The sequence below is a fragment of the Acomys russatus genome, chromosome 5, assembly GCF_903995435.1.
Source record: "Acomys russatus chromosome 5, mAcoRus1.1, whole genome shotgun sequence".
NCBI classification, from domain to species: Eukaryota; Metazoa; Chordata; class Mammalia; order Rodentia; family Muridae; genus Acomys; species Acomys russatus.
This window is the reverse complement of record NC_067141.1, coordinates 34,922,197-34,941,503: the sequence shown is the minus strand read 5'-3', so window position 1 is coordinate 34,941,503 and position 19,307 is coordinate 34,922,197.

Sequence of the window (19,307 nt, the reverse complement as noted above, 5' to 3'; positions counted from 1 at the left end):
GAAGGCAAGCCACCACATCCCATTATCCACCTGTCACTGCCCCTGCCTGGTGGCATAATATTCTTGGTTAGCTATACAACTGCTAATAGGAAACATTAATGAATGGTTATAAATATTAATGGGTGATGAATAGTTGCTGGCAGAGCCTTGCAAGGTTTCTGTTCTGACTGCATTTATGCCTATTGAGAGTCTTTTGAAGATCACGGGGACCAAGGGTGAGTAGTGCATAAGGAGAGAATAATGTTCATTATCTTATTAAACCCCGATTTCTCACAGGGAGGTTAGGAGACAGCTGGCAAATCTGAGCCCTCATTTGCAGATGGAGGCTTGTTGGCCTACAGTAATTCTATAATACACCTTAAGTCCAAAAGGGAGCAAGTAGAGAGCTAAGAATGAGCTTCAGTGTCTCCAGAATGCCTGTCACCTACTTGTAGTTATCACATAGGGTTGTAGACAGTGAGGACCGATACAGTTAGGCTTCCAGGGTGAAACACCAGCACGTCATGCCTTCTGCAGTATTTAATCCTCTCATTTTTACCAAGAGTAATCAGTTTCATGTTATTATTTTATATGGAATTGAAACACAGGTGAGTACTATGTTCTGACGTTTTTAAAAGCATATTCATGAATGTCATCTCCATTTATAAGGTCTTCATGATCTCATGGGAAGGTGGAAATAAAATCAGTTCATGCTAGAGTTCCACTGGGGTCATTCTTCCATTTAAGAATCCTCTGAATCTGGTCTTCTGTATCTTGAAACACCCAATGTTCTTCCAGAGAGAGTAAGAATTCTCCAGGCAACTTCTGCTTTTATTTCATGCCTGCCTCTCAACACTTTCCTCTGATGAATTATTTGTTTAGGGCCCTTTTTGGTGTAATTTCAGGCTGTGTCATTTCTGTTTCCCATCACATTTTCACTGTACAAGACTGTTCTTTAAGCATGTGGGTTAGAAGAAGGACATTTTAAAAAATATTTTATTAATTTATTCATATTACATCTCAATTGTTATCCCATCCCTTGTATCCTCCCATTCCTCCCTCCCTCCCGCTTTCCCCTTACTCCCCTCCCCTATGACTGTGACTGAGGGGGACCTCCTCCCCTTGTAGGTGAAATGACGGTAATTTGTGTCTAGTGTTCTTTCCTTCCCCCACCAGCCTCTAGACCAGCAGTTCTCAACCTGTGGGTCACAACCCCCTTTACAAACCTTTATCTCCAGAAATATTTACATTAAAAAGCAGTAGCAAAATTACTGTCATTTCATGGTTTGGGGTCACCACACATGAAGAACTGTATTAAAGGGTCACAGCAATAGGAATATTGAGAAGCATGGCTCTGGACATAAACAGTTTCCAAAAGAATCCTTGTAATCACCAACTCATGCTTCCTTCTCCTTGCTCTTGCCTCTGCTGCCTTGTCTGGGGAGCTTTCTCTGCATAGATGTCGCCTTACACCTTTACTGTCCCCCAAGCTATGACATGAACAAATTTCCCCAACTCTACCTACCTACCTGAGATCCTAGAGCCAGGGTTAATATTACAAATGAATTTTCCTGTAATTCTTTATAGGATCTATTCAATTCCTTCATCTGTTTGAATGTATTTTTCCTGTATTTCTTTGAGATATTTCTCTTCCTCCCTCAAGGCTTCTATCATTTTCATCATCTCAAATTTAAAATCTTCTTCTGCTTCATGGGTATTCATATATCCAGGGCTTGCTGTGTAGGATCCCTGGTTTCTGGCGGTGTCATATAGCTCTGAGTTTTGTTGCTTGTCTTCTTTCACTGGCCTCTAGCCATCTGCTTGTCTCTGGTGTTAGCAGGCCTGGAGGTGCCGCTAATGGAGTTGCTGTCTGCGTGTCCCTGTTGGGCCAGGCAGGTCAAGAGCTGGCAGAGAGAGCTCTAAGCTGAATGCTGTTTGCTAGAACACCCCCAGAGGCCTTCTCAGGATGGTGGACAATGGATGTTGGAATCTGCATCCAGCTCAGCTCTGCTGGGTTCCCTGTGTCCCAGTTTTGTCAGGCAGGAGAGGAGCAGACTGAGAGAACGTCAAGCTGAAAGCTACTCAGGTGCTCCTTAGGCCTCCTTGGTATGGTGGATAATGTGTGTTGTGGCCAGAGCCCGACTCACCTCTGCTGGTTCAGTTTCTGTGACCCAGGTGGACCAGGTCAGTAAGTAGTAGGCAGAGAGAGATCCAAGCCCTGAGCTGCTCGGGTGTTTCACAGGCCTCTTCTGGATAGCAGCTAATGCGGCTTGTGGCCCGCGCCCAACTCACCTTTGCTTTTGAGATCTATGTGTCCCAGATAGGCCAGGCTGGTAAGCAGTGGGTTGGAGGAGAAAAGTCCAAGCCAAAGCTGCTCAGGTGACCCACAGGCGTTCTCAGGCTGGCAGCTAATGTGGATTGTGGCCCATGCCCAACTTTGCTTGTTAGAGCTCTGTGTCCCAGTTGGGCCCGGCTAGTAAGCAAGCGAGCAGGCAGAGAGAGATCCCAGTCCAAAGCTGCTTGGGTGTCCCACAGGTCTCTTCAGAATAGCATCTAATGTGGGTTGTGGCCCATGCCCAACTAAGCTCTCCAAACTTGATTTCACTCCACTGATCCTTTGTTCCCCAGGGGGCCTGCTCTCAGCTTGAGTATTTGCAGAGTACAGGGTGCTCAAAGCTTGTGACTCCTGAACCCAGGGTTCTTCCAGCCATGATGGGGGGATGGTCTGATCCCCCACCTCCTTCCCTTTGGTTGGTTTTTCAGCCTCCTCTCCTCTGCTTCCTAGGCTCAGTACACACTAGGCACCACCATCTTGGAAATTTTATTATTACAAATGAACTCGACTAAAAATTAGGAATTCTTCTCAAATAGCCATTGTTATCACCATACCTCCATTTTTTTCCCTACCTATGTGCTGTACAGCTTCCAAAGATGACTTTCGCTTTGCCTGTCTCCTATGCGGTTTCTGTTGTCCCCATGGCTCTCAAGAATGTGTCCCAACTATACAAGCTATTATTTACAAAACTTTGTGGACAATATCATTCCATTTTTACAAAATGGAGATAAATGATACCACCAAGAGAGTGTCACTTTCAAAGCCAAGTCAACACACCAAGGTACTTACACCAAGGCTGGTATAGCGATTGTTCAGCAAATACAGAAAAGCAAAACAGGCATCTCTGATTCTTTTTACTGGCAGAGCAACTCAAATTCTTTCAAAACCCCAAACCAGTTTACTTTCAGTCATCTTTGCTGATCCAAATCCTGAAGACAAAGCTTAGCATGAAAAAGACCTGTCCTCTTGTTTGAGTCACACCCAGCCTCTTAGAAGGAGGTGGAAAGGCACATCCCAGTCACACAACTTATCTTGTCAACATATTTGATGAAATACGAAGAACAACGAAGTGACCACAAAGACAGCTCACTGTAGAAGTCGGTGGAATCAACCAGCAGCAAATGGAAGAGGAAGGACATTTCGAGGCCACAAAGTCAGAGTGTGATAGACAGCTGAGAGTGAGACCAGATAGGATGTGTTCCAAACTCTGAAAGTGGAGCTCAGTTGGGAAGACTGAGTCGGAACCAGAGACACTCTGATGCACATCTGACATACACGGGATTCAAGAAAAGCAATCTGGGACCAAAGCTAGGAGTTTTTAATAAAATGTATGTGGGGATAAGGAGAGAAAGCCACTGAGTGTCCTCGGTCTAATGTCACACAATGTTTAACTTGCCTTCTTGAAAAATTGTTATGAGTGCAGTAAGGAAAGAATGAGTGTGCTGAGACTACATGGTATCTGGGCCAGCGGGAGTGTCCATGGAGAAGAATCAAGGCCGTGGGCCCCAAGAAACCCATCAGGGAGCTTTTCAGTGATATTTAAGAATAGTTCTCCATCCGGTGTCTTTCACAACCTCAAGAGATCTCTGCCTCAGAATCCTCCCCGACTCTTCCTTCTTATTTCCTCTTCCTAAGCATGGCTATCTCAGGCTGGCCTCCAAGTGCTAAGGTTAGAGGCCTGAGCTACTTCCATATTAATCCCAGGCCTGAAAGAAATATTCAGGAACTAATGTAAACAGATCTGACAATGTGTCTTACATTCAATTAAGTGTGGAAAATTTTTATTTGTCTTGGATTTGGGTGGCAGCATTTACAATTTTGTCTCGTGAAAGTTTCTTGTGTGTATATAAAATTGATAGAAACCCATTTGCACTACATGTTCTGTGCCAGCTAGCCCTTCTCAGCACTGCTGCTTGCAGTTCTTCTGCCTACTGCTAAAACGCTCTTCTTCTGCATGGGAGAATGGGGAAATAGAAGGATCCAGAGGGTCCTAGAAACCTACAAGAGGAAGATTATAATAGGCAGATTTGGGCCCAGGGGTCCTGCTCAAACTATGGCACCAGCCAAGGACAATACGAACTCCTACCCAGATCTAGCCAATGGACAGGACATTCTCTGCAGTTGAGTGGAGGAGAGTGGGGTCTGACTTTCACACGAACTCTGGTGCCCCATATTTGACCATGTCCCCTGGATAGGGAGGCCTGGTGGCACTCTGAGGAAGGATAGCAGGCTACCAAGAAGAGACTTGATACCCTATGAGCATATACAAGAGGAGGAGGTCCCCCTCAGTCACAGTCATAGGGGAGGGGAGTAAGGGGAAAATGGGAGGGAGGGAGGGAGGAATGGGAGGATACAAGGGATGGGATAACAATTGAGATGTAATATGAATAAATTAATAAAATTTTTTTAAATGTCCTTCTTCTAACCCACATGCTTAAAAAACAGTCTGGGGTCCAGTTTTCCTGGCCAAAGGCTGGGTAGCAGCCAAGAGCTCCAAGTCTGAGCCTTTCAAAAGCATTGAAGAGCAGAAAGAGACATGCCAGTTCATTTTTGATCCTCCTCTGATTTAGTTCATGGACTTAAACAATACCCAGAATCCTCTCGTGTAAAGAGAAACCACAGCTAGAAAACATCAGTTACCTTTCAGCTGAACCTGGTCTGTTTTCTATTAAAACAGCCTCCCAGGGCTTCTGCTCAATCATCAATGGTTATAAGAGTTGTTCTGGTAGAAGAGACAAAGTCTGAATCCTGTGTTCTTGGCCTCGCTCTTCCAGTGTTGACCATTCAGTTCAAAGCTTTATCTGTCACCTCAAACCAGTGTTGGTAAAATTGGATGTAATTTACATATTGAAACATTGAAGACAGATGAGCTTCTTCAGATTTAATTCTTTTTACTGGACCTGGGGAATGGTGGTAAAGCTCATCTGTCCCCCTGTGTCCATCCCTTGATCCCTGTCCGATATGATTTAACAAATATGACAATAATAACATTGCCATCTTTGAATGGCAGTTTTAACTTTTTACCTTCTTTTCCTTAACTCTAAGAACTTTTAAATTTCCAATATGATTGTCACTTATTTTTGAAACATGAGGAAAGTGGTGGCTGAGACAATGTAGGTGATTTATATAGAAATAAAAAGGTAGAATGGCGTGTATTTATAACCTGCTCCATCTTGCAAAAGATTAGCAATAATTTTCAGAAAATCTGACATCTTACAATACTAATAAATATATCTCTGTTTTAATATTATGATAAAGTAATATATATATGAACAGATAGCAGAACTACTGAAAATTGCCATCAAGACACAAGATCAAATGAGAAGAAAAAGAAAGAAAGAAAGAAAGAGAGAAAGAGAGAGAGAGAGAGAAAGAACACTGCTATAAGATGATTAAATGCCACAAAGAAGAAATGATACTCTTGCCAAGTTCTCTGTGTTCAGAATTTTCTAGTCAGCAATGCCCGTAGTTCATACTGCATCCTTCTCTGGCATAATGGGATCTAATTGCTCTCTCTCTCTCTATATATATATATGCACATATACATATACATATACATATACATATAATCACCGTCTAGTATGGGTGTGTATAACTGGACTGCCCAGAACATTTAGTCCTAGGTGTACAGAGATAGTCTTACTTTATCCAGTAATTAGAATTCAATTTTGTTCCTTCAAACCCACATTCCTGATGGGCTTATCACTTCTATTAATGAAATCTCCCTGCCATCCCAAAGCCTTTTATCTCTTTTGGGTATTAGAATAGTCTTATTCTGTTTCTTCAGGATTCAGTCTTCTTCTTAAAAGCTAAGTCTCAGGTTTAATTAATGCCACATTCTTCTTATCTAGCACCCTGGGTAGGCTGTAAGGAAGTCTTCTAGGACCAGACAGGGCAGAGGTGCTCTCTCATACCTCTGGTCCTTTTCACTGAGTCTACCAGGCTACTAAAGCCCTTCTTGGATTGTTCTTAGCAGTCTACTCCCTTGTCCTTGGTTACCTATGCTTCCCTAACTCTGGTTGGGCAGTTTTATTTGTTTGAAAGGTGTACATCTATGTTAAGCCTGCGCTTCGCTTACTCATTCTCTGAAGGCCCCTTGCTGACCTTGCACCACACAATCCCAATGTGGTTTGTAATGTTAGATTGACTTTGTTCTCATGTCTTTTGCCAGCTGCACAAAGAGGCCTGTCCTATACAGCCCATTCAGTAATGAATCTATCCACAGATTATAGTCATTGATTGGGTCAGCATCTTCATGATTCAATCACTTCCCCCAAAGCCCTACCTCTGGGCTCTACAGGAATACAAGCCTCTTGGGGGGGGGGGGCACAGTTTATATCTAAACTGTAGCGAACATCAAAGAGAAAACTATAGAAAGTAGATATTTGAAGTTATGATATGTGATGTTTGAGGCTTGGAGCACCTCAGACAGTATAAATACTGAGGGTTTTCTACTCACCACCCTACTTGTAACTATAATGTATTTAGCATTTGCATCTCCTTCATTCAAGACTTCTCTGATATAAGACCAAAGCAATTGTTTCTTGTCTTGAACTCAAAGGAATTTCTGACTTACCTGTACCTGAGCAGGTCTATATACAAAATAAACCTTCAACTAGCACATGCTTTCCTTGAAAAGAAATACAAACAAATGGATTATCAGAAAATTTGAGCTTGGGAAGAGGCTTCATATAGTGGCACCATTTGGGCCTCTTAAAGGGTGCAGGGCTGTGAGGATGCAGAAAGTGGAGTCTTCCTGTCCTCTCTTCCTTGGAGTGAGGTTGGCAGAAATCAGAAATGGGAAAGCAATCACTTCCCTTGCTTCTCTCTTCTTTTTCTCCTTCTAGTATATTCTATCGGCTAACCCTAACTGGAAGCCAGCTGAAAAGTGAATCTAGGAAAGCTTGTCCACTGTGAACAACCACAGCATTACTATACACAGCATAGTATGTCATGTTTGTGGCTGAGACACCATAGACACCGGTCAAGTGAGCGCATCCCCTATGTGGCTAAAGCACAGAGTTCCTGAGGAAAAGGGAGAACAAGCACCAAAATTGTAAGATGGAAATGGAGACCTAGTACACACCACAGAATCTTCAGTGCTATATAAAAAGTGTTAGTGCTTTAAGTTATTACAGAAAAATAACATATTCCAGGCTAGTTTTAAAATGATAAGTGTGTGGACTTACTATCTGAGCAAGGTATGCCCTGCCCTGAAGTTTCATTCCTTTTGTCAGCTGGTGGTCCTACACTAGCCATACTGGGTGATGGTGCACAGTCACAGAATGTATGTCTTTATACACAGGGCACAAGAGCAGGTGATTTATGAAGGACTGTAAGAACACCACAGAGAAGCCCAAGTGTAGTCTGTGGGCATAAGAGAAGCACAGAGAGCAAGCAGCTCATTCCTTGGGAAAGGCTCTGGCTATAATTCTGTAAAAGGGTAAGGCATATGGTGTCAGAGAAAATTTAAGTATTAATCCTTTTTATAAGTATTGCTATCTCCATAACAGATATCACCCCATAAAAAATAGTCACATATCTCCATACCTCGAGAACCACAGCTTTTATTAAAAATAATAATAAAAATTTCAAAAATATCAAATCATTTATTTCTTGTACCTACTGTAAAATATTTAAAACATTTTCTCTACAATGAAGCACATATGAGTGTGACATGAACTGATGAACCAACTTTGCAAAATGATGCATTTTTGCATCAAAGAGAACAGTTCTGTCTACATAATTATTTTTCTCCTCTCTTCTTGGATAGATATAAATGTTCATTCATTTTTTTTTTGCCATGTATATACACACAGAAAAAATATAAACTGTGAATCTTTCAGCTGGAGTCATTGGATTTACTAGGGCCTTTGTGGCTTCTGTCAGTGGACTTGCTTCTGCCTTTAAGCATAATAATTTTCACTGAAGGAACAGATGAATAAAATGGGAAATATATAAATAAAAAATATATATGGCTAAAGTGCACATTTCTCAATGGGGTCTTCTGTTATGTCATTTTGCTACTTACTCACATCATGCTCGTCTTTGGGAGTAGCCTAGTTAATCAAGGAATCTGCATCTTCAAATCAGACTGTGTCTACATGGCAGCCGCTGGTGCAGCAGCATGGTGTGACGTGGGAGCTTTGTAAGATGGGATCCAGCGGAGAAGACTGTGCAACTTGCCAGAAGCTATGAAGCATTTACCATGTGATCCTGCTGTCCCATCAGAGTCAGAAACCTGGAAAGTGCTGGCCCTGAGATGGAAGGTCAGTGTCCCATAGACAGCAACACAGATGCAGGGACAGGAAGGAGATGGCTCCTGGTGTAGTGACTGTCTTACATTACCCTGAAGGACAGACACTGAAGGAAGAAAACTGTAGCTGATGACAACTTTAGCGGGTTCTGAAGGCATGACAGGAAAAGCATTAAAACAGCCCAATAGCTTTATTACATATGGGTGTTAATCTTGTCCTCTGAATGAGAAATAAAAGCAGGAAACACTACTTTGGGGTCACACCTATTCCTAAGTGAGAAAATAGCACACAAATTCCATTTGCCTGTCAGAGGTTCCTGTGCAGGCTACCACAGTAGAAACAGAGAATGAGAAATGTAAGATAAATTGAACTGGAAGACGCCCTGCCAGGCACATTAACTGCTGGTGCATTTTAATGCCTTAGAGTGACTCCATTAGTCTCCTTCCTCAGCATTGTTTTTCAGGAGAATAACTTTTAAAAATTAAACTTAATCCTTGATTACATTGGGCAAAATGGTCCCTTTGATTAAGTGTGGGTTAGCGTTTATAAAATTAAGGCGTCCAACTCATTCCTGAAATGATGAGCGGGTGTGTAGCAACAGCCTTGCCAGGCAGAACTTTCCTAGGCAAACCACAAGCCAGTATTGAATTTACTATATTGCAAATTTGCTGCTGAGTATTTACTAAATTCCAGGGACCAGACACAAGGTATATAAGAAATACATGGCTTAATATGATTTTATTTCTGTCCTCAAAGAAAAAAAAATTAAAACAGCCCATTAAGAGCTTTGTCCCTAAAGTCCAAAATTCCAGCCATCTGTGCTATGTATACCCTTGCCAGTGTGAATCCAGGAGTGCCACCGGACTCAGCCGGTATCTTCTTCTAAGTAACTGCCTTGGATCACACTTTCTCCTTTCCTGAGTAAGCATGGGTCTGAGGGAGGGAGGGCACACAGTCATCAACACAAGAGCAGTGTATGGTCAGCACCTTGCAAACTTCACTTTTGTGGGCTGTTAATATAGTGGCTTACGATTTTTGGGAGCACAAGTGAAGGGGTCTCTAGGTCCATGGGAAAGGAAAGTTGAAGTAAGGAGGTGTGAGAGTTGAGCTATTTTAAAATATAAGGCTTGCCCACCAGATGTAATGATCTTAAGGGCCGGGATATGTCAGCTCAGCTTAACTAATTCAGTCAAGTAGTTCTATCCCTTGCCTAGAGCATGAAGAGCAGAAGTCAAAATCAAAGGGAAAAATGGAATTTTCACATCAAATATAGAAATACCATTTCACAAAAGAGGAAATTACTATCCTAAGACCCAGACTCTACCCCAAAGTTCTACTTAATGCACAGTGATAATGATGACCAGGGATGCTTGAGGGCTAAGAAGCATAGGCTGATGCAATAGAAAGTTTAGAGCCTTCTAAAGTCAGCTAATGGTCAGAAGTATTATCTTTCTGTTATAACCAAGAGTTGTCAAGTTATCAAACTGGGGGAAATTCTCTTCTATACTTATTGAAAGCTATGGTGGTAGGAAAATTTCAAATCAAAACACACAGCATTCAATTTATTCAAGAACTATTTCCTGTGTAGCTATTATGTACCACAAACTATGCCTAGCCTTGTGAATATAAAATAAAATGAACATTAATCCACAACCTGGAATTTTCATTTTCAAAGGAAAAGCTGATTACTTGACTTAGCCCCAGCTCAGACGGTGACTGCCTGGTACAGCCAAGCTCCATTATACTCTATAAAGACCCAGGGGGAGGATGGAAACCTTTCTAACCACATATAAAAGCAAAGGGAGAAATTGATCAAAGAAATAACTGACATATTTATTAATATATGAATAAAAACTATTGAGCTATGAAAAAAGATACCAAAATGCAGCATAGTGCAGAGAAATTTTTAACTTTTTCAGATGAGATACACTTTCATCTAGAGTCAAAAGACAGAAAACACCAAAAGCTCCACAAATATTACATGAAAAAGATCTACCTCACTAGAAATCAAATCAATGCAAATTAAAAGTGAAATGCTATTTTTGTCTGTCAAATTAGTGAAAGAGCATAAAGGATGCCCCCTCTCCAGAGAAGGATGTGGTGGCAGGGATGTTTTCATACAGTGCCGACTGTCAGCAAACTGGACTCACCTTCCTAGAAAGGAATGCGGCAATGTGCTGAGAGCCTTCAGCAGAGCCTCTTTGCTGCTGCAAATTGTACTGTTAAAGTTTATCCCCAAGAACTTGTTGAGAAATTTGGTCAGTGATTAACAGCCGCCCCCCGCCCCAGATTCTCAATAGTAAAGCATTGAAATCAATAGCATCAACATCCCAACGAGAAGATAATTAAATGCTGATACATTCTAATCCTATAATTCAGTAATATCTGAAAAATGTTAAACATTTCAAAACAGCTGAACTGTTATGCCCCTTGAAAACTTGATAATGGTAGTGATTTTAGAGGAGATTATTACATAGTATTTCAGGAGGAAAAACAAATTGTTCACAACTTAAGTAACAAAACTGGATTTCCTATCTAGAAAACATAAAATAATTTAAGACACATTTTAATTAATGAGAAAATTAATATAATTATTGTTTATGAATCAAAACCAAACATTTTCAAGCAATATAACAAAATGATTTAAATAATAATAATAATTTATATTATTATTATGTTTATTTTTTTTGCTGTTATTTGTGTGTGTGAGAGAGAGGCAGAGGATCCATACACATTGCCACAGCATGTGTTGGGGGAGTTTAAAGCAATATGTTTTCCAAGGACCCAGAGGGTTCAGGAGCCCCCCAAGGAGACCATCAAGGTCAGTAGATCTGGACCCAGGGGGGCCTGCACAAACTGTTGCACCAACCTAGGACAGTGCATGCAGTAAACCTAGACCTCCTGTTCAGATCTAGCCAATGGACAGCTCATTCTCCATGCTTGTGGGCAGAGCAGGAACTGCCTCTGACATGAACTCTGGTGTCCCTGATTTGATTACTTCTCCTTGGTGGGGAGACTTGGTGGCACACAGAGGAAGAGGAAGCAGGTTTTCCTGATGAAGCCTGATAAGCTGTGGTCATATGGTGGGAGAGGAGGCCCCCTTCTGTCAGAGGTCTAGGGGAGGAGAATAGGGTGAAAGAAGGGAGGGAGGGGATGGGAGGATACAAAAAAGGGGATAACATTCAGGATGTAATCTGAATAAGTTATAATAAGTTAAAGCTTTAAAAAAGAAAAAAATTATAAAACGTACAACGAATGCATTAAGCAGACCTAAATGAAAATAGCAACATAGCCTGATTATACATAATAAGATTTCCTATTGGAGAGATATTAACATTTCCCAAATTAATTCATGACTTCAGCGAAATCTGCACTAAAATTTCAACAAGAATTGAATTGACTGTGTATGTAAACACAAATGCAGAAGAATAACAAGACATTTTTGAAGCAGAAAAAAAAAAAAAAAAAACAGCAGTTGCAGTCAGAATCTTTGTGGTTTGGGGTAGGTGGTGTCTGATAATATACTATAAAAAGAATTCCATATCCCAACACATCTGTACCTCATTCCTTAACAAAGGTTAGAAGAGCAAAATATGATTACAGAAACATTGAAAATGTTAGAAAAAGTTAAATAGAAGAATATTTTAATGATAATAATGTACCTTTCATTTATTATTGGATTATCAAATCTTTCTACATTTATACCCTGAGATGTCACTTGGCAGTTATGAGGACTGAATCTCCAATGCACGCAAGGTAAGTGAAAGAAGCCTGGCTGTAAAGATGGTGACACTGTGTGAGTCCATCCCAGTGGCTTTGGAATCCTAAAGCTACAGAACAGCAACAGCAGGGGAAACAGCAGCTGGATAAAGTAAGAAGAACTAACCCCAAAATGGTGCCAGGGACATTTCATCCTATGGAATTGTTCCATGGCTTGATCAGGATGGTGTTTATCTAAATGCAGTGATTTGCCAAAACTCACAGGCATGTATACTCAGAAGACTAAATCGTGTTTGTAGATATTATGCCTCCATTAGCTTGACTTAAGAGAGAGAGAGAGAGAGAGAGAGAGAGAGAGAGAGAGAGAGAGAGAGAGAGAGAGAGAGAGAGAGAAGAAATTCCCCGGGAGGCATTCTACCTTCCACCATCCAGAGTAACATCTGAGAAAAAAATTTTTTTTCTACTGTTCTCTTCATGAACTAACTTTAATGTTCTTTATTAATTTTTTGAGAATTTCATGAGATGTATTTTGATCATATTTTTCACCCTCCCTCAACTCCTCCCAGAGCAATCCCTTCCCTACCCAGGCAACTTGGTGTCCTCATTATTTTAAAACTCATTGAGCTAATGTGTGCTGCCTATCTGCTTTTGGGTATGTGAAAAATCCACTGGAGCATGTTCCACATACCAAGACCACACGTGGCTCTCCCCCTCCAGTAGCTATCAGTTGGCAATATCTCCTTAGCTAGTGGTAGAACCTCATGCTCACCTTCTCTCTCCATGCTGGGACTTTGTCTGGCTTAATCTAGGGCAGGTCTTATGCATTCTGTCACAAGCGCTGTGAATTCCTATGTGAAACTGCCCTACTGTGTACAGAAAAACACTGTTTCCTTGTAATTATCCACTATCTATACCTCTGACAATTTTCCTGCTCCCTTTCCAAAGTGATTCCTGAGCCGTGGGATGAGGGTGTATTGTAGAGATGTCCCATTTAGGTCTGAGCATTTCATAGTCTCTTAGTCTCTATACTTTGACCAGTCGTGGCCTCCTGTTTAACCATAATCTGCTAAAACCAAAAACTTCCTGATGAAATTTGAGAGAATGTAGGGTATAACAATAAATAGTTAGGAGTTGACTTAACACTACGCTATGTTCATTTAGCACAATGATAGTAGCAGTTTCTCCCCCTGGGACCTATGATCTTTCTAGCCACAGGTTCTTGCCTCCGATGATGGTGTCAAGTATGAATTTACCCTGTGTATTGGGCCCTAAAGCCAATCAAACAGTAGTTGATTACACTAGTGCCACAGTTGCACTAGTGGACATGCCTTGCCAGGCCAGTCATTCATTACTGTTGCTCTAACTCTTTACAGCTGGGTAACATTGATGATTACGTATTCTCTCATTTATGGATGTTAGCTCTGAATCTTTAGACATATATTTTTCACTTGGGTTATATATAGATGTCAGGAAATTAGCAAGGGGCACAAGCATGGCTTTCAATGAAGGAAAGTTAGAACACAGCAGTAGTATAAAATGGTAAAGAGTAATAATAGAATAGGAAGCTGAAATTAAGGAATGGAAGGGCAGAGGAGAGGAGGTATAACCGACGTATAGTGACCTTTCTTAAAAGCCAGGGAAATTTACCACTGTCGAAGATTCCTAAAATAAATGCATACACACACATAAAAATGACTTAAGATAAAGTTACCCTATAATAGAGTCAATGTCCCTACAAGGCACCACAGGCTAACAAGAAGCCTGGTGCAATGGATAGACCACGTCTTTTGGAATTGTTGGCCAACATGGTTCTATAGAATCTCAAGCATTGCAAACTATTGCCATTGATTTTTGGTGACCTTCCAGAACTTGAAAATAAGACCCTATTACTGAAAGATACCCCATACTTGAGTCATAGGATATGGAAAAACCGAGCTGGTAGTGCAAGAAGTGCATATTTGAAAAGGAATTTTATTATATTTATGTGCATGCACACACACATGCATGTCCACTCACACATGAACACACACACAGGTTTATGGAAATATGATGTGCATGTGTGCACATGTACATGCTTGCATTCCTAGCAAGTGTGTCCATGCCAGAGTTCACTCAGGGAGATCAGGGGATAATTTGAGGGAGACAATTCTCTCTATCAGTTGGATCTGAAGGGTTGAACTCAGGTAATCAGGTTTGGTGACAAGTGCCTTTACACTCTGAGCCATCTTGCTGTCCTGGGAAGAACTTTACACCATCCAGTAGGAGAAAAAATTCCATGATCGAGACATAAAAACACAAACCATAAGAAGGAAGAAATAATATTTTTATCTATGTTAAATTTTAAGACTTCCATTTATCAGTAGACTCTATTTTTCAAAAAAAAAAAATTTAAGGATATAACCTGGAGGAAATGCTTTACAAAGATACCATAAAAATTAAATTCTACAATGTATTATAAAAATCTAAATTATGTCAGAAAAAGAAAAAAAATCCATAGTAAAAAAAATAACAAAACGACTAAAAGCAACATTAGATAATTCAAAGACTAGGCTATAGGAATAGCCACCGATGTAGAAAAAGATGCCAGACTCAGAATCAGTCATAAAAATTAGAAAAATATTATTTTACAGTTATTCCAGCTTACCCAAAAGTTTGAAAACTGATAACAAATTTTGGAGGTGACTGGGAACAATAGCAACTGAATACAGTGTTGTTGATAAGAGCGCAATCTGTGGTGTACAGCAACAGAAGAATTAATATCCTCTTTATTTATTAATTTATTCTTGTTACATCTCAATGGTTATCCCATCCCTTGTATCCTCCCATTCTTCCCTCTCTTCCATTTTCCCCTTACTCCCCTCCCCTGTGACTGTTCCTGAGGGGGATTACCTCCCCCTGTATATTCTCATAGGCTATCAAGTCTCTTCTCGGTAACCTGCTGTCCTTCCTCTGAGTGCCACCAGGTCTCCCCCTCCAGGGGACATGGTCAAATGTGAGGCACCAGAGTTCATGTGAAAGTCATACCCCACTCTCCACTCAACTGTGGAGAAGAATTAATATCTTAAAGGACTAGAGTTGCTGTAGAGGAGTATGTGCGGTTGGGGAACAGAATGTCCTGGGAGCGGGAGAAGAGGGACCTATAGGATCTATAAACGTTTTGCTCTTCTGTCTCTGATTTCTGTAACTTTACCTGATACCCTCCATCTATGTAGCTGCAAATTACAGGATTTCCTTATTGTTCAAGATTGAATAGTATTATTGTATAGTATATATAAATGGACATTTTCTTTGTCCACTTATCCACTCACAAATGGACACACAGGTTGACCCAGTATCTTGGCTATTTTGAAGAGTGATACAACTAGAGTGGGAGCGTGATATCTAATCAACAAACTGTTTTCTGCTCCTTTGGTTAAACAAACAGCAGAATAATTGCTTGTGAGTCACTTTCACAGATATGCACAATAAAATGAAATCCATTACAATGTGCGTCTCTGGTAGATGTTAAATATATTTAATATAGACCAGTTGCTTTATAATCTATTTGTAGTGTTTGCATTTCAACACATCTATATTCCCCTGCATTACCTATGCAAACAAACTTTGCTTTTGAAAATGTTCATATTCTATTTTCACAGCCTCAAATTTGAAGCACTGAAACTTCTGGAGCAATCAAACTGAACAATAATTAAAGTTATAATTAAAATTTGCAATGCAAAGCATTTCAACAAAGAATATAACATCAGAAGTATACTTAAAAATCATCCAAATTAATAATCAACTGGTAGAAAAGTGAGAATATCAACAAGAATATGAAAATATTCATTTCTATTTCATTAAAAATGTTCAAGTGCTTATAAAAATACAAAAATATATCGACTTAGGGAATTGTGAATTAAAATTACTGTTCATTATTTTTAAATAATGATAACAATTTTAACAACTATGCATATATTAATTTTGTACTAGTTTGGTTGATAAAAATGAAATAGTTAATATCAGCTTGTGCTTAGAGTATAGTGATAGAAATATGGCATTTGCTAATGATGAAAGTACATGCTGCTTTAGTTCCTAAAAAGCAATGTTCACAAATGCCTATTTAAGTTCTGTATGCTCCATGCACTGTAATTTTTTAATACTGCTTGAAGACATTTTTGTTATAAATGGGAAAAATGACATTTATAAAGCTGATCTTTACATGAGCAATAATAGTGGCAAAATAAATGAATATAGGATATTATATAGTATAAATATGTAGTCTCAATATATGGATGTTATATAGTCTAATCAATTTGAATTATCCTACATTTATTCTATATACTACTGTAAAAGAGCTAAAAATAAATTATTTGATTCTGTGTGCTGAAATGTACTGTTCCTATTATGTGTAAATAGTGAGAAATATTAACAGAATGGCTATTACAATGTACTTTAGCTCTTATAACTTTTAGATAGTTTATCTGGGTATAGAATTCTAGTGGAATTTTCTTTCTATTCAACATATTTAAATCTGGAATTTCAATTTCTATTGATAATATGAAATCTTTTATCAAACTATCCATTGGTAGGAAATCTTTTATCAACATTGTTAACCATAGACACTTATGCTTTCATTATATTATACCTAGATATAGACACATTATTTAGTTAACATTCAGTATCAATTTTATTAGAGCTTATTTTTCTTCAATACTTGAAATTCACCCACTTCTTCATATTACCTCACTCCTATTTTCTATTGCTAGACTCCCGTTAGAAAGTTGTTGGCGGGAAGGGGCTATAGGGATTTCTCAGCAAGTAAAAATGCTTGCCAAGCAAACATTATGGCATGAACTTGGATTCATGGCAGTCACGTAAAAAGCTGCTTATGGTACTAGTGCCTGTGACCCCAGAGCTACAGAGAGAGAGAGAGAGAGAGAGAGAGAGAGAGAGAGAGAGAGAGAGAGAGAGAGACAGACCAATCTCTAGAGCTCACTAGTCAGCCAGTGTGGGCAATGAGTGAGCTCTGGATTCAGAAGAGGCCTAGTCTCAAACAAACAAACAACAACAACAAAACACAAAGCGTAGAGAGAACACATACTCTCACAAACTTTAAAGATATACTGGATCATAAATCCCCTATATTACTTTTATCCAATTCTGTCTCTCAAGTTTGTTCTGATGGCATCTTCATGATTACATAGCAAACTATCAATTTTCTCTGATTTGAATTCTGTTGTTAATTCTAATGTTTTATTTTTTCATGGAAATGGTTGTGTATTTTTAAATCTTGATTTCTATATAAGTGAATATTTTATTTTCATTGACGCTAGGAATTTTTTATTATGATAAAAACACATAACATTAACTTTACCATTTTAGTCATTTAAAGTTTTTACTTTTCTGCTCGTTTCTTTTGACCTGCAGATCTCTTTAGCTTTAGTGTGGAACCATTTGTTTCTGTTACTAACGTGCCTTGGATACCAAGCATAAGACATCGCGGAGTTTAATGCTGTCAGCATGCTGATGTTTTCTTTTAGGTGCTACGTCTTGGTCTTGACCCATTTTAGGTTATTTTTTTTTTACCTGCAATGCACCATATGGCTCTACTTAGCTCTTTTACTGTGTAGAGGCCCAATTTTCCTAGCACTATTTATTTGTTGAAGAAACTGGCCTTTCTCCGTTTTCAAGTTGCTACCGTCTCCTAATACAAGATGTCTGTATTTAGTCCCTCAGGCGCTCTGTACGGAACCCTGCCTTAGGCTAGCATTGTAGCTTTCCATTCTGAATTAGGAATATGCAAATTGAATCACTGAGCTAGCACCTAGCTGGCCTAGGTTCCTGTTATGTAATTATCCCCAATGGCCACATCAGTTTCACAACAGAACAGAAACCTCATCTTTGGGCAGCGTCACAGCTTTGTTGTTCACTGTGATTTCTAGCCAAGGATGCAGTTCTACTCCAGGGTAATACACAGGGCTAACCTTGAGGTTGAAACCGTGGCCTCCTCGTCTGTGTACAGTTCCATTACCTGACAGTTTGAAGCCTGGGCTTCTTTGAGTTTTTGCTACATTCTCTCCCGCAAAAGTCACCCATAAATTTCAAGTGCTGTTTCATGTTTTTTTTTTTTTAAGTACAATAATTTTATTAATTCTTTTAAAATTTCATTTAAAATTTTCCTGATTGGATTTTAGGCCCACTCTACAGCAGAAAACACATGCATGGTACAGAAAAATCTAGCCAAGAACTCATGATTGGAAGCTTACAAGTCCCACTGGGGAATGCCCTGCCATTATTTCGCTAAATAAGCATAGTACCAAACTGTCCCCTTATTTTGTATCCCATCACTCCCAGCTGCATTTTTCAGAACTCACTAAATGTAATTTGTGCTGCCTACAGTGTGTAGGGCTATTCACTCAAATATGGTGACCCATCGCTTTAAAGATAATGCACTCTCTCTACCCAAAAAGCCATTTCTGTCCCTAAATCTGCTGAGGAGTTGAGACTTATAGGCTCCTCCCCACTTCATGCTAGAATGTTAACTGGCTTGTACTAATACATACAGAAATTGTTCAGGGAATCAGGCATTCTATGAGTTCATGGCTACAGTAGTGATGTCACATCCAGAAGACAGTTTTGCTCCAGAGCTCCAGAGCTCTAGACCTCTGGCTCATACAATCTTTCTGTCCCTTCTTTTTCGATTGGTCCCCGCCCCTTTGAGATGATACAAGTGTACCGTTTGTGGCTGAGCACTCCACTGAGATTTTTCTCTGCACTGCAGCCAGGTTCTGCATCAGCCATTACCCAGTGCTCACAAAACGTTCTCTGGTTTGGTCTGAGAGCTGTATTAACCTATGGGCTATGAATTCCGAGGGCAGTTTGGTAGTATGTTTATTTAGCAAAATAATAGCAGTAGATTCACCGGTGGGACCTGTGAGCTTCCAATCATGGGTTCAGTGCCTGACTTTCTGTACCATGCATGTGTTTTCTTGGCCAGATTTTCTATGCCATGCTTGTGTTTTCTGCTACACACTGGG